This window comes from Mustela lutreola, chromosome 8 (genome assembly GCF_030435805.1).
Source record: "Mustela lutreola isolate mMusLut2 chromosome 8, mMusLut2.pri, whole genome shotgun sequence".
In the NCBI taxonomy this organism is placed as follows: Eukaryota; Metazoa; Chordata; class Mammalia; order Carnivora; family Mustelidae; genus Mustela; species Mustela lutreola.
In genome coordinates this window covers 41,400,867-41,415,364 of record NC_081297.1, presented here as the reverse complement: position 1 = coordinate 41,415,364, position 14,498 = coordinate 41,400,867, and the positions used below count along the sequence as shown (strand labels likewise).

The 14,498-nt window shown below is 43.5% G+C and overlaps 1 protein-coding gene across 2 annotated transcripts in view; it reads right to left on the bottom strand.

The window, feature by feature from the left end:
* Nucleotides 1–14,498, bottom strand: part of BID (BH3 interacting domain death agonist) — a 47,870-nt gene that overhangs the window by 29,409 nt on the left and 3,963 nt on the right. Inside the window, exon 2 of one of the 2 annotated variants that reach the window (XM_059184311.1) lies at nt 9,294–9,362. The exons of the other annotated variant lie outside the window; for it this stretch is intronic. The gene's annotated coding sequence lies outside the window, so the exon portion shown is untranslated. The remainder of the gene's footprint in view (nt 1–9,293; nt 9,363–14,498) is intronic. 2 annotated transcript variants of the gene reach the window in all.

The window sequence follows — 14,498 nt, the reverse complement described above, 5'->3', positions numbered from 1 at the left end:
AAAAAAAGAAGTGACCTTCCTAACAGCCCCCCCTCTCCCCCCCACCACCCACCCCCCCACCCCCGTACAGCTAGGGCTGTAAGAGGCAGAGGCCGAGCAGCGTTCCTGGCAAGGCTTTGCGGGCACTGGTTCCATAAAGTGAAAAGTGGTTGGTCATAGCAGACTGCATGCATATCCTGCAGAAATATGACATTCCAAGTAAGGACCTGGTTACACTTATCAGCTTGTCCAATTACATCCTGGTTTTTAAAAAAAGGACAGCATGACAGTTTTGAGGCCAGATGCTTGGTTTCTGGACCTCTTTTTTTTTTTTTAAGATATTTATTGGGATGCCTGGGTGGTTCAGTTGGTTGGACGACTGCCTTTGGCTCAGGTCATGACCCTGGAGTCCAGGGATCGAGTCCCGCATCAGGCTCCCAGCTCCACGGGGAGTCTGCTTCTCTCTCTGACCTTCTCTACTCATGCTCTCAGTCAAATAAATAAATTAAATCTTTAAAAAAAAAAGATTTTATTTATTTATTTGATAGACAGAGATCACAAGTAGGCAGAGAGGCAGGCAGAGAGGCAGGCAGAGAAGAGGAAGCAGGCTCCTGCTGAGCAACCTGACTGACACGGGGCTCCATCCCAGGACCCTGGGATCCTGACCTGAGCTGAAGACAGAGGCTTTAACCCACTGAGCCACCCAGGCGCCCCGGTTTCTGGACCTCTCTTGACAGCATAAACAGAACTATAGTTTTATTAATCGCATTATTAACTCAGCTCCATGTTCTGTTATGTTCCCTAATTATGTTCCATGCATGATCAAACATTAACTGCCTTTTTATTCCTGCTCGTGCTTACTCATTCATTGTAGAAACCTAACTGGGCAGGGCGCGGGGGGGGGGGGCACCTGGGTGGCTCAGTAGATTAAGAGTCTGATTTGGCTCAGTGGGTTAAAGCCTCTGCCGTCAGCTCAGGCCATGATCCCAGGGTTCTGGGATCGAGCCCTGCATTGGGCTCTCTGCTCAGCAGGGAGCCTGCTTCCCTTTCTCTCTCTCTGCCTGCCTCTCTGACTACTTGTGATCTCTGTCTGTCAAATAAATAAATAAAATCTTAAAAAAAAAAAATAAAGTCTGATTTGGCTTAGGTCATGACCCCAGGATCCTGGGATTGAGTCTGCACAAACATGCTCGTGCTCTTTCTGACAAATAAATGAATAAAATAAAAATAAACCTAATAGGGACCAGATGGTAACATCTGTCTTGATGTACCAGGTCCCAAATAGTGCCCCATTGTTCTGAAGAATGCTTACCTCCAGGTTGTTGAGCCCCACCCTCTTATGGTTTCAAGAAATCCCTTTCTTTTCTTTCAAATATATAAGTGGTTCCTAGGCTCAACAGGGTCACTCCACTTTGGAAATGATCCCCTGATTTCTCCTTGGATTGCCTGTCTGATGATAAAACTTTCTTTGCTTCAAATCCAGTATCTCAGACATTAGTAACTGTGTATCCTATCAGAGTTTGGTTAACAGTTTCTCAAGAAATTTATACACAGAGTTACCATATGGTTTTATTTAAATTATTCTGCTTCTGGCTATATACACCAAAAAAGTGAAAACAGCGATTCAAACAGGTATATGCACCCATGTTCTAGTAGCACTATTCACAAAAGCCATGCAAATGTCCATAGACGAGTGAATGGACAAACAAAACACAGTTCTACCCATAATGTAGAATATTAATTCAGCTTCAAAAAGGAAGAACAAGGGGGTGTCTGGGTCCCTTTTGGTTAAGTGTCTGCCTTCAGCTCAGGTCATGATCCCAGAGTGCTGGGATCCAGCCCCACACTGGGCTCCCTGCTCAGTGGAGAGTCTGCTTCTTCCACCTGCTCTGTCCCTCCCTTGTGCTCATGCTCGCTCTCTCTCTGACACATGACATAACATGGATGAACCTTGAGGACATTATGCTAAGTGAAATAAGCCAGATACAAAAGGGTGGATACTGTATAATTTCACTTACATGAGGTGCCTAGAGTAGTCAAATTCACAGACAGAAAGTAGAACGGTGGTTGCCAAGGGCTAGGAGGAGGAAGTAGGGAGTCACTATTTAAGGGCTATAGAATTTCAGCTGGAAAGATGAAAAAATTCTGGACATGGGTGGTAGTGATATTTGCACAATATAAAAGTACTTAACGCCACTGAACTACACATTTGAAAATGGTTAAAATGGGGGATGCCTGGGTGGCTCACTCAGTTGAGCATCTGCCTTCGGCTCAGGTCATGATCCCAGAGTCCTGGGATTGAGTCCCGCACTGGGCTCCTTGCTAAGGGGGGAGCCTGCTTCTTCCTCTCCCTCTGCTTGCCGCTCCCAATGCTTGTGCGCGCGCTCTGACAAATAAATAAATAAAATCTTTAAAAAAAAGAAAATGGTTAAAATTGTAAATTTTTTTTTTTAAGATTTTATTCATTTATTTGACAGACAGAGATCACAAACAGGCAGAGAGGCAGGCAGAGAGAGAGGAAGGGAAGGCTCCCCGCCAAGCAGAGAGCCCAACGTGGGACTCAATCCCAGGACCCCAGGACCATGACCCGAGCCGAAAGCAGAGGCTTTAACCCACTGAGCCACCCAGGGGCCCCAAAATTGTTAATTTTTTAAAAAAGATTTTATTTATTTATTTGACAGAGAGAGACACAGGGAGAGAGGGAACTGAAACAGGGGGAATGGGAGAGGGAAAAGCAGGCTTCCTGCTGAGCAGGGAGTCCATGCAGGGTTCCATCCCAGGACTCTGGGATCATGACCTGAGCCCAAGGCAGATGCTTAAGGACTGAGCCACCCAGGCGCCCCTAAAATTGTAAATTTTATGTTATGTGTATTTTACCATGCACCAAAAAAAGAATTAGATTCTGGCACAGGCTCCCACATTGATGAACTCTGAAGACATTACTCGAATAAAATAAACCAGACACAAAACCCAAATATACTGTACAATTAATTCCACTTACCTGAGGAATTACTCCTGTTGTTTTAGACAATTATTAATTCCTCATCAATGCCACTGAACTGTCTATTTTAAATGGTTCAAATGGTAAATTTTATGAAATATCTATTTTACTATAAATTTTTTTAAAGATTTTAAGTCATCTCTACACCCAGTGTGGGACTTGAACTTATAGTCCCAAGACCAAGAGTTGCATGGTCTACTGACTGAGCCCACCAGACACCCCACCAAAGATTTTAAAAAATGGACAGATTCTTCATAGTGAATCTATGCAGATATCATCACATAAAACAGGGAGACTTCACAGGAATTCCCGGGTGGGGGAGAGGGGTAGGTGGGTGAGGTGGGGGGGGGGTGATAGGAGGGCAGCAGAGAACTAGGTAACATTTTTAAATGTTTCATGTCAGTTTCCCAAAGCAGAGTCTACTAAGTTGTTACAGGTTACAGACTGGTATGGACAGCTTAAGGAGTTTCCTCATGTACCTAGAAAATGAAAATGAAACCTCAGCAGTATTCCAAGCAAATCCCCATAGCACTGTTTCCCGCATGGGTTTGCTATGTCCCATAGACATCATGCTCAGCAGCATCTGAGGTCAGCAGACCACTTCCACGGAGCTGTCACTCAGTATCCAGAGGAAAAAGCGGCCCGAAAATCCTGACTCCATGCACTGGTGTCACCTGGAAGTTGCTGAGGCCGTGCTAGCTCAAAAGCCTGTTTTTTAAAGTATTACTATTTTAAGGTACTTGGTATAATCCTTTTCCACAAGGCTGATTCTGTCCTTTGTTGGAGATACACATACATACACAACACACACAGAAACCCCAGATTATCTATATTACCATTTCTCCGAGTGGTAATATAAGAATGGAGGAGAGAAAGATTCTCTTTTGGGATATGGCACATAACTATTTTATAACAAACTTCATCACTTTCTCCTGAGAATAAAAACATATTTTAGGCAGAAAGGCATTTCCCATAAAGCAAACGTTTTCTGAAATATCTGCATTCATAACATTTTATCTGTACAAACGTATCCAAGGAAAGCCCGAGCAAGCCCTTACTCTGATCTGACAGCTACTTTTCTCACACAGCCCTCACAGGAGTGATGTTTCAAACAAATCTAATTAATTTTATAGTATTTCTTTTTAGAAGGTGAATGACCTTTGTGGCTTTCCAGGGGCACTCTGAGAAATCTCATTACTGCTGAGAATAACAGATATTCAGAAAAAAATTTTTTGTCTACATTTAGGGTCCAATTTCTGGAGGGCAACACCAAAATGGCTGTCAGAGGCCACCTGGCATTTAAACTAGGATCAGTGGACACTTGAGAAACCAGAGCTAGTTGTCTATTAGTGAAACTAACAAAATCTTAGTTCTTTCATAAGTCATGAGCCTTTGCCTTTTGTGGGTTTTTTTTTCCTTCAAGTAATCAATAAAACCATAAAGTATCAAAAATTATTGTTTTACAGAATCTGTGTAATCAAGTTGGATTACACAGAAAGTAAAGAATAATCTTTCATTTTGGCAGTAAAGCCATAAATGAGTAAACCAAGAAAGCAAAACCATCAAAATAAGCAAACTTTGCCAAAGCTATGACATATTTCATAGCTTCTTTGCAAACTCAGTCATTTAACGGATTTGCAAAACATGAAACAATGTGGTTTTATAAACTACAGTATTTTTTATTTTTTTAATTTTTTTAAACTATAGTATTTTTTAAAAAGATTTTATTTATTTATTTGACAGACAGAGATCACAAGTAGGCAGAGAAGCAGGCAGAGAGAGAGGAGGAAGCAGGCCCCCTGCAGAGCAGAGAACCCAATGTGGGGCTCGATCCCAGGACCCTGGGATCATGACCTGAGCCAAAGGCAGAGGCTTTAACCCACTGAGCCACACAGGCGCCCCTAAACTACAGTATTTTTTAAAGTTCATGTTAACAAGCAATAAGCACTGGTATTTTCTTTTTTTAAGGTTTTATTTATTTTTATTCATTTTATTTATTTGACAGAGACAAAGCAAGAAAGGGAACACAAGCAGGGGGAGTGGGAGAAGGAGAAGCTGGTTTCCTGATAAGCAGGGAGCCTGATGTGGGACTCAAACCCAGGACCCTGGGACCATGACCTGAGCAGAAGACTTCATGACTGAGCCACCCAGTTGCCCCAGACCTAATAAATTTTCAAATGAATAAATACTTTTAAATTTTTTCAGTTTTAATTTCAAACATAGAAAATATAATAGAGAAAACCCACTTAATCAAAAGCTTTTGGGGGTCCTCAATAATTTTTATGTGTAAAAGAGCAAAAGAACAAAAGGTCTGAGAAATGCTGCTTTGAGGGGGAAAAAAAAAACACCTTTGCTTAAAAATTAAAAGCATATACACAAAGTGTTCATCTGCCATTCATATTCATGTGCCATTCATATTAAATAGAACTTTTACTTAATACTTCCCAGAGAACTAGGAGGTTGAAAGCTGTCATATACAAATATTTTAGAACATTTTAGCAGATGACAAATGAACACAATACACAACACAACTTTCTATAGCCACACACACACAACTTTATACTTTCTCACACATTCATTAATACTAACCAAAGTAAAGCTTTTCAGTATATTAAAAAAAAACTTAAAATTATAGCTAGTAATCAATGTTTCAGTATTCTATATATACAATTACTACCCACTAAGCCAATTTAATATTATCCCAGGTTTTAGGTTAAGTTTTATCTTTGAATACTGTACTGTTAAAATAAAAAGTCAGAATTTAACTGAATTTAGTTGAAAACAAATTTACATTTTTTATAACCTTAAATATTACATAAGAGTAATGGTCTACCTGTAGAAGTTTGGGCATGGGGGGAAGATAGAATAAAATTTACTGTATTTATTATATTGATTTATTGTATATTGTTACTAAATACAATCAGTATTATATCTAATACTAATAAATCAGAGAAAAGACAGTTTTACACCAAATTATTACTTCATTCTCATTTGTCAAAGACTTATCTTAATATAAATCTGCATTCTTTTTTTTTTTTTTTAAAGATTTTATTTATTTGAGAGAGAGACAGTGAGAGAGAGCATGAGCGAGGAGAAGGTCAGAGGGAGAAGCAGACTCCCCATGGAGCTGGGAGCCTGATGCGGGACTTGATCCCGGGATTCCGGGATCATGACCTGAGCCGAAGGCAGTTGTCCAACCAACTGAGCCACCCAGGCGTCCCTATAAATCTGCATTCTTAAAAAAACATTTGTTCTCTAAAAAAAAAATTTAAAAATAAAAAAAACATTTGTTCTGTAAGAATTTTTCTTAAGTCGAGTGCATTTCAATCACTTGGAGTGCAATTTCCTTGGGGCACCTGACTAGCTCAGTCAGTGGAGCACGAGACTCTTGATCTTGGGATTGTAGGGTAGGAGACTGGGGGTAGAGATTACCTAAAAAAATAAAAAAATAAAAAATCTTTTTTAAAAAGTGCAATTTCCTTATTTTCTGGAAATTTTAAGAAATACTTGATTTATGTAGACGTTTAGGTCCACAAGTTGATCCAACTTAAGACACTTTACAGCCTAACTCCCCAATAATTAAAGAAATTTGTTTCACAATTACACAATGAGAGGCAAAGGCCTTTCTGAACTATAGACATAGAGAACTTGTGGCATCAATTCTACATCAGCTCCAGGCTGAAAGTAAACATGGAAACACAAAGACATACTGCCTCAGATGTCAGAGTTGTTCTTCCTGGTGGACACAAAATTCTGAACCAAACTGAACACGAGAGACTAAGGACACAGTAAGGTCCAACAACCCAGCCTCTCCGCCATCCCTCATTCAACAGAGAACCCATCTGTCCGTAAAGATCAGCACATGGTGAGACCACAAAGCCAAATTTTTGATCGCTGATGCCACCTGTCAGTGATGGGAATAATTGATCTGCATGTGCAAACCAAAAATCAAAACAAAACATAAAGTCAGGGGAGAGAGAGAGTAAGAGAGACACACACACAGTTGGCAAAGTCAAGAAACAAGTTCTTAGGGGCGCCTGGGTGGCTCAGTGGGTTAAGCCGCAGCCTTTGGCTCGGGTCATGATCTCAGGGTGCTGGGATTGAGTCCCGCATCGGGCTCTCTGCTCAGCAGGGAGCCTGCTTCCTCCTCTCTCTCTCTGTCTGCCTCTCTGCCTACTTGTGATCTCTCCCTGTCAAATGAATAAATAAAATCTTTAAAAAATAAAAAAATAAAAAAATAAAAAAATAAAAAGAAACAAGTTCTTAGCTAGTGCCTCTGGTAGTTAAGAAAAGACCATGTGAATCCACTGGGCATGCTTTTCAGTGGATGACATCCCAAACCACTAATATGTAATTAAAAGAAAAAGAAGTGAAACCATGACTTTCATACAAATATAAAATGGTAGCATGGACACATAACCAAGATTTTATTTAGCTAATTTTTTTTTAAGATTTTATTTATTTATTTGACAGAGAGGGAGACAGTGAGAAAGTAAACACAAGCCAGGGAGAGGGAGAAGCAGGCTTCCCACTGAGCAGGGAGCCAGACACAGGGTTCGATCCCAGTGGGATCATGACCTGAGCTGAAGGCAGACACTTAACAACTGAGCCACCCAGGTGCCCCTAGCTTTCTAATTAATGAAGGGACTAGTAAGAGGATACAAACAGTTTCTAGACAATGTGGATTTCTAAGGTGTCTGCCAGTTCTCACATCCACTTTTATGAAAATAAAACCAAGTCTAGAGATGTAAGGAAAACGTCCTTCCCCTCCAGCGGGGTGAAGTTCAGTTTGCTGGGGTGGATAGGATCAAGGCAGAGCCAGAAAGACAGTCCTGACAACCCTGGGTGGCTAGAGCCAGGGTTGTGGAAAGGAGGAAGTCTGGGCTATAGCCACCCAGACTTCCTCCTTTCCACAGTCCCCAACAGGACCTCACCAGCTTCCCTAAGCCACTGACTTTTTTTTTTTTTTTTTTAAGATTTTATTTATTTGTCAGAGAGAGGGAGAGAGAGCGAGCACAGGCAGACAGAATGGCAGGCAGAGACAGAGGGAGAAGCAGGCCCCCTGCCAAGCAAGGAGCCCGATGCGGGACTCGATCCCAGGACACTGGGATCATGACCTGAGCCAAAGGCAGCTGCTCAACCAACTGAGCCACCCAGGCGTCCCAAGCCACTGACTTCTTCCTTTGGGTTTTAACTCTCACCAGTTTTCACGCTGCCTCTTTCTGACAACTCACAGCAGGGAGGGTGTTGCCACTCACACCAAGGACACATTTCTGTAAAATGCACACTTTCACTCACCCAGCCCAAATGGGCTTACCAGGAATGGAGGAAGCTGGAGTGGAGAATACTGGTTCCTCTGCCTCTGTACTTAGGTTGAGTCTAAGCTCCCAGCCCCTCATTCTTTCCACAGGCACAGAGGAAAATTCCTTAGAAATTCAAGTGCTCTGATTCTGTTTCTCAACCTCTCCAATCCAAAGGCATGGGGACCACTGATCTAACCCAATGATTTTCAACCCTGTCACACCAAAATCAACAAAAAGCTTTAAAACACACTGAGCCAACATCCATTAAAACAAAAACAAAACCAAAAAAACCTACTGGGGGACGCCTGGGTGGCTCAGTTGGTTAAGCTGCTGCCTTTGGCTCAGGTCATGATCCCAGGGTCCTGGGATCGAGTCCCACATCGGGCTCCTTGCTCGGCAGGGAGCCTGTTTCTCTTGCTGCTTCTGCCTGCCACTCTGCCTGCTTGTGTGTACTCTCTCTCTCTGACAAATAAATAAATAAAATCTTAAAAAAAAAAAAAAACTACTGGAACTAATAAGTGAGTTCAGCAAGGCTGCAGGACAGAAGTATTGCAAGATCAATTGCACTTCTACAGATTAGCAATCAAGAATCCAACAATGAGGGACGCCTGGGTGGCTCAGTTGGTTGGACAACTGCCTTCGGCTCAGGTCATGATCTTGGAGTCCCGGGATCGAGTCCCGCATTGGGCTCCCAGCTCCACGGGGAGTCTGCTTCTCTCTCTGCCCTTCTCCTCACTCATGCTCTCTCCCCCTGTCTCTCTCTCAAATAAATAAATAAAATCTTTAAAAAAAAAAAAAAAAGAATCCAACAATGAAATTAAGAAATCAATTACCTTTATAACAGCATCAAGAAAAAGAGAACACTTAGGAATAGTTAACAAAAGTAGCATAAGATCTGTATGCTGAAAACTACAAATACTGTTGAAAGAAAGTAAAGAGCTAAATAAATGAAAATTCACACAATGCTTACAGATTGGGAGAATTATTAAGGTTAAGATGGCAATACCCACCCCCCCAATTCACCTATAGATTCCTCTGACTCCCAGCTGGATTTTTTTGCAGAAAGTTACAGATGGCTCCTATAATACATATGAAAATGTAAGGGGCACAGAACAGGCAATCTTGAAGAAGAACAATTTCAAATTGTTACTTCCCAATTTCAAAACTTCCTAAGCTAGAGTAATCAAGACAGTGTCTTATTGCAAAGGATAAACATAAGATTAGTGGAACAGCAATGTCAGTTTGGACCTGTGGTTAATTGACAGTTGACAAAGGGGGCAAGTCCAGGGTAAAAAGTTGTCTTTTCAACAAACGGTGCTAGGCCAACTGAGTATCCACAAGCCCCTACCCTCACGTCATATACAAAAACTAACTCAAAATAGATCATGGAAACAATGCATGAGTTAAACTATAAAATTCTTAGAATACAGGAATAAAACTTCATGACCTTGAGTCAGGCAATGATTTCTAAGACATGACACCAAAAAAAAAAAAAGTAAAACAAGAAAAAAACAGATAAACTGGACTTCTTGAAAATTAACTCTCAGGAACTGGTTGGCTCAGTCGGTAGAGCATGCAACTCTTGACCCTTGACCTCGGAGTTATATGTCCAAGCCCCATGTTAGGTGTAGAGACTACTTAAAAATAAAATCTTTAAAAAAAAAAAAAGGAAAAGAAAATGAACTCTTGTGCTTAAAAAGATACCATCAAGAAAGACAGCCCATGGAGTAGGGGAAAATATTTGCAAATGATTAATCTGACAATAAAGAACTCTTAAAATAATGAAAAGACAATCTGATTAAAAATTAGGCAAAAGATTTGAATAGGATCCAGAGAAGATACACAAATGGCCAATGAGCTCATGAAAAAATGCTCAACATGATTAGCCATTACAAAAATACTAATCAAGGGGCGCCTGGGTGGCTCAGTGGGTTGAGCCACTGCCTTCGGCTCAGGTCATGATCTCAGGGTTCTGGGATCGAGTCCCGCATGGGGCTCTCTGCTCAGCAGGGAGCCTGCTTCCTCCTCTCTCTCTCTGCCTGCCTCTCTGCCTACTTGTGATCTCTCTCTGTCAAATAAATAAATAAAATCTTTAAAAAAAAAAAAAATACTAATCAAAACCACAATGAGGGGTGACTGGGTGGCTCAGTAGGTTAGAGCCTCTGTCTTTGGCTTGGGTCACCATCCCAGGTTCCTGGGATACGGCCCTGCATCAGACTCTCTGCTCGGCGGGGAGCCTGCTTCCTTCTCTCTCGTTGCCTGCCTCTCTGCCTACTTGTGGTCTCTGTCTGTCAAATAAATAAATAAAAATCTTAAAAAAAAAAAAAAAACCCACAGTGAACCCACTAGAATGGCTAGACTAAAAGAGGGATAAAAGCAAGTGGTAACAAAAATGTGGAGAGAAACTGGAAGCCTCATGCATTGCTGGTGGGAATGTAAAATGAGGCAGCTTCTCTCAGAAAGTTTGGCAGCTCCTCAAACAATTAAAACACAGTTACCAAGCAATTCCACTCCTAGGCATATACCTAAGAGAAATGAAAACATAAGCCCACAGACAAACTTGTACATAAATGTTCATAGCAGCATTATCCATAATTGTTAGAAAGTAGAAATAACCCAAATGATCCATGACCCCATAAACAAAACATGGTACTTATAAGACAGTGGAATATTATCTGACTGTGAAAAGGAGTGAAGGTCTGATTCATGTTAAAACATGCATGGACTGTGAAAACATGCAAAGTGAAAGAGACGGGCACAAAAGGCCACATTTTGTATGATCCCATTTATGGGAACCTCTCAGAATGCACAGATCCATATAGCCAGAGAGTGAATTAGGTACCAAGAGCATCGGAGACAGTGGGATTTGGGTGGGATTAATAATGTGTAGGGAGCTTCTTTTGGGGCTCTTTAAATGTTCTAAAATTAGATTGTGGGGGCACCTGGGTGGCTCGGTGGTTAAGGCCTCTGCCTTCGGCTCAGGTCATGATCCCGGGGTCCTGGAATCGAGCCCCACATCGGGCTCTCTGCTCGGCGGGGAGCCGGCTTCCCCCTCTATGCCTGCCTCTATGCCTACTTGTGATCTCTGTCTGACTTGTGATCTCATCTGTGATATAAATACAATCTTTAAAAAATAAAATAAAATTAGATCGTGGGGATGGTTAAAACAACTCTGTGAATATAATAAAAACTACTTTAAATGGGTGACTATGGGGGTGCATGAGTGGCTCAGTGGGTTAAAGCCTCTGCCTTCGGCTCAGGTCATGATCCCAGAGTCCTGGGATCGAGCTCCGCATCAGGCTTTCTGCTCAACAGGGAGCCTGCTTCCTCCTCTTTCCCCATCTGCCTCTCTGCCTACTTGTGATCTCTCTCTGTGTCAAATAAATAAGTAAAATCTTTAAAAATAAATAAATAAATGAATGAATGAATGAATGAATGAATAAATAAATGAATAGGTGACTATGATAGTATGTGAAATATCTCAATAAAGTGGTTAAAAGAAAAACAAAAAAGGCAGCCTGAGGAAGGATGTTCTAAAAAGGAAGCAGCCTCTTTCCCAGGTACCTGAGGCCATCCCCTCACACAGGTCCACTGCTCTACCCAGGTCTGCAAAAGTCCACCATCCTGCTAAAAGCCTCCATCCTACTGTCTCCTGTAGGAGCTTGCCTTCCTCTGCCTAGGCCCGGGCTTCTGAAAGATCTGTGCACACTCGGTGGGGCAAGACAGGCATCCCAGAAGCTATTCTAAAATGTTTAGCTCAGGGACGCCTGGGTGGCTCAGTTGGTTGGACGACTGCCTTCGGCTCAGGTCATGATCCCGGAGTCCTGGGATCGAGTCCCGCATCGGGCTCCCAGCTCCATGGGGAGTCTGCTTCTCCCTCTGACCTTCTCCTCGCTCATGTTCTCTCTCACTGTCTCTCTCTCAAATAAATAAATAAAATCTTTAAAAAAAAAAATAAATAAATAAATAAATAAATAAATAAATAAAATGTTTAGCTCAGCCTTTGTCATATACCTGTCCCCTCTACACTCCTAACTGCCTTCTTATGAGAGCTTAGTCTTGGGGAAGAAAAGGGATGTTACCAAGGCCATGTCAGACCCCAAATCATGCAGCCCTTCACAGCCAGAGCTGGCAGGCGGGGCAGCTGAACAGAGCAGGAAGGGACTATGGGCCAGCAAGTATGTGCAGCAGGGACTCACAACAACCCTCCCACCTCCCAAGTTCTAGCAGGTTCTGTTTCCTCATCTAGGCAAAGGGATGATATCCTGTATTTGGAATGGTGCAGGGTGTGAAAATAGTCAATACAATCATTTTACACACAGATAAGCACTACCCCAATGAGATGTCATGACCAGCAATGGCCCTGGACTCAGCTTCCCAGGCAGCCAGGAAAGAGTCTGGGAGGTTGGATGTTACCAAGGGTCCTAGGAGATACCCAGGGAGAAACTGGGCTTTTGAGAAGCGATGGACACCTGGGGGCCAGCTGGTCTAACGGTGGGGAATTTGGGGGACAACGAAAGTATGATGGGCTAGAGAGGCATCCTCCTCAAGGCCTGCTGTCACCCAGACCCAGGGGCCTCCCAGCCCACCAACCCAATGGCCTCACAACCCTAACCCTACCCTCTCTCCAGGACATGGGGTGTGGGGGGGGGACACCTGTTGGAAAGTTTGGAAGAGGTTCCAGTCAAGGGTCCTTTACCTCCTCTATGATAGCAGGGCCTGCATTGATTACATGGTCCCTGGGGGGTGCTGAGCCTCACCTTGGTCTTCTGCTCCCTCCCCACCCCCACTACCATACATACAGAGGAGGCTGGGCCCAGAAGGTTGTGAAGGGGCAGTCCCAAACACAGTGCCCACCCTCACCAGAAGTCAGCACCCACAGCTAACGATTCCCCAGAGGTGGCTTCCTCCTTTCTATCTCCAAGGAGCTGCCTGCTGGTGCAGAAGCCCCTCCCAGCTCTTCCCATCAGGATCGGACTTCCCAGATGGTGACCCATTATAAATAACACCCTCGCTAGTGCTGAGAGGGGCTGCTGGTGTTGTGACTCATTTACCCAGCTGGCCTTCTCCCAAACTAAGGCACACATATGCTTGTGAGTGACCTCAGGCCTGGTTTACCGCTCACAGGACCAGAGTTACTGAGCTCCGTGTCACTCTCCAGCACTTACTCCACCCAAGTGGGATCCCCACACCATGTTGCACAGGCCTTCCTGACTCAGGCCCTCTCCCCCACCCACCCCCCATCTATTACCTCTTCCTCTGCTCCCTTATTCCTGTCATATCTCCCAAGCCCTAATTGAACACTAGTCCCCCAGACTTCAGCTGGCTCTCCCTGGAAAGACAGATGAAAAGCCCAGAAAAGTTCCAAACTCCCTAAGTCCCTAGGACCCGGCAGCATTTAAGAGGCTCATGCATTCCCAGACCACAGAGGGATCCTCTCTAGTGACCTCTGTGCATGACCCGGGTCACAGCTGGCTTTCAACCTGCCATGTGACCTCACTTTCCCTTTTATAAAAAGGGCACTCCAAGCCTAGTGACATTCTTACCCTTCACTCTAGCTTGGTGGGGGAATGGGTGTGTGTTTGGGGGGGTGCTGTGCATGAGGGTGTGGAGATCCAAGCCCAAGCTCCTGGGACATGGCCCAGCCCTAGACCCAGGGCCATGACCACCCGAACATTTGTCTAAATATGAGCATATACGTGAGAAACACCCCATCACTGATGTTTCACAACTGCAGCATTTCCCAGAATTCTGGTGAGAATTGAGATAGTTACGCAAAGGAAACCAACTACAGACACACAGATGCCCACTGACAGAAAAACAACATCACCATTGCTGGCCTCAGATAAAAGCTCAGACCCCCCCCCCCACCCACCACACTAGGCTACATTCACATTCCAAAGACTGGCCCACACCAGACCAGAACACAGTACTCACTTTCCTAAATCTGAAGAAAGGCACTTTGTTAAGCACAGGAACATATAAGGCAACTGCTGACCCGCCCTGCTGGTCTTCACAGCCAGCCGCTTGGCGGGAGCTTATTAAGCACGGACTTGGGAGCCTGTTCAGACCAGGCAGAAGCTCAGGCTCGAAGCCTTGCCAGGATCTCCATGGTGATCCTGACACCCTGGACCCAGGAGGCATGCCTCTCTTCACATGGTGGCAGCCCCACATCCTTCCACAAGGGCAGTCTACCAGGCCCCACAGGGCAGTTT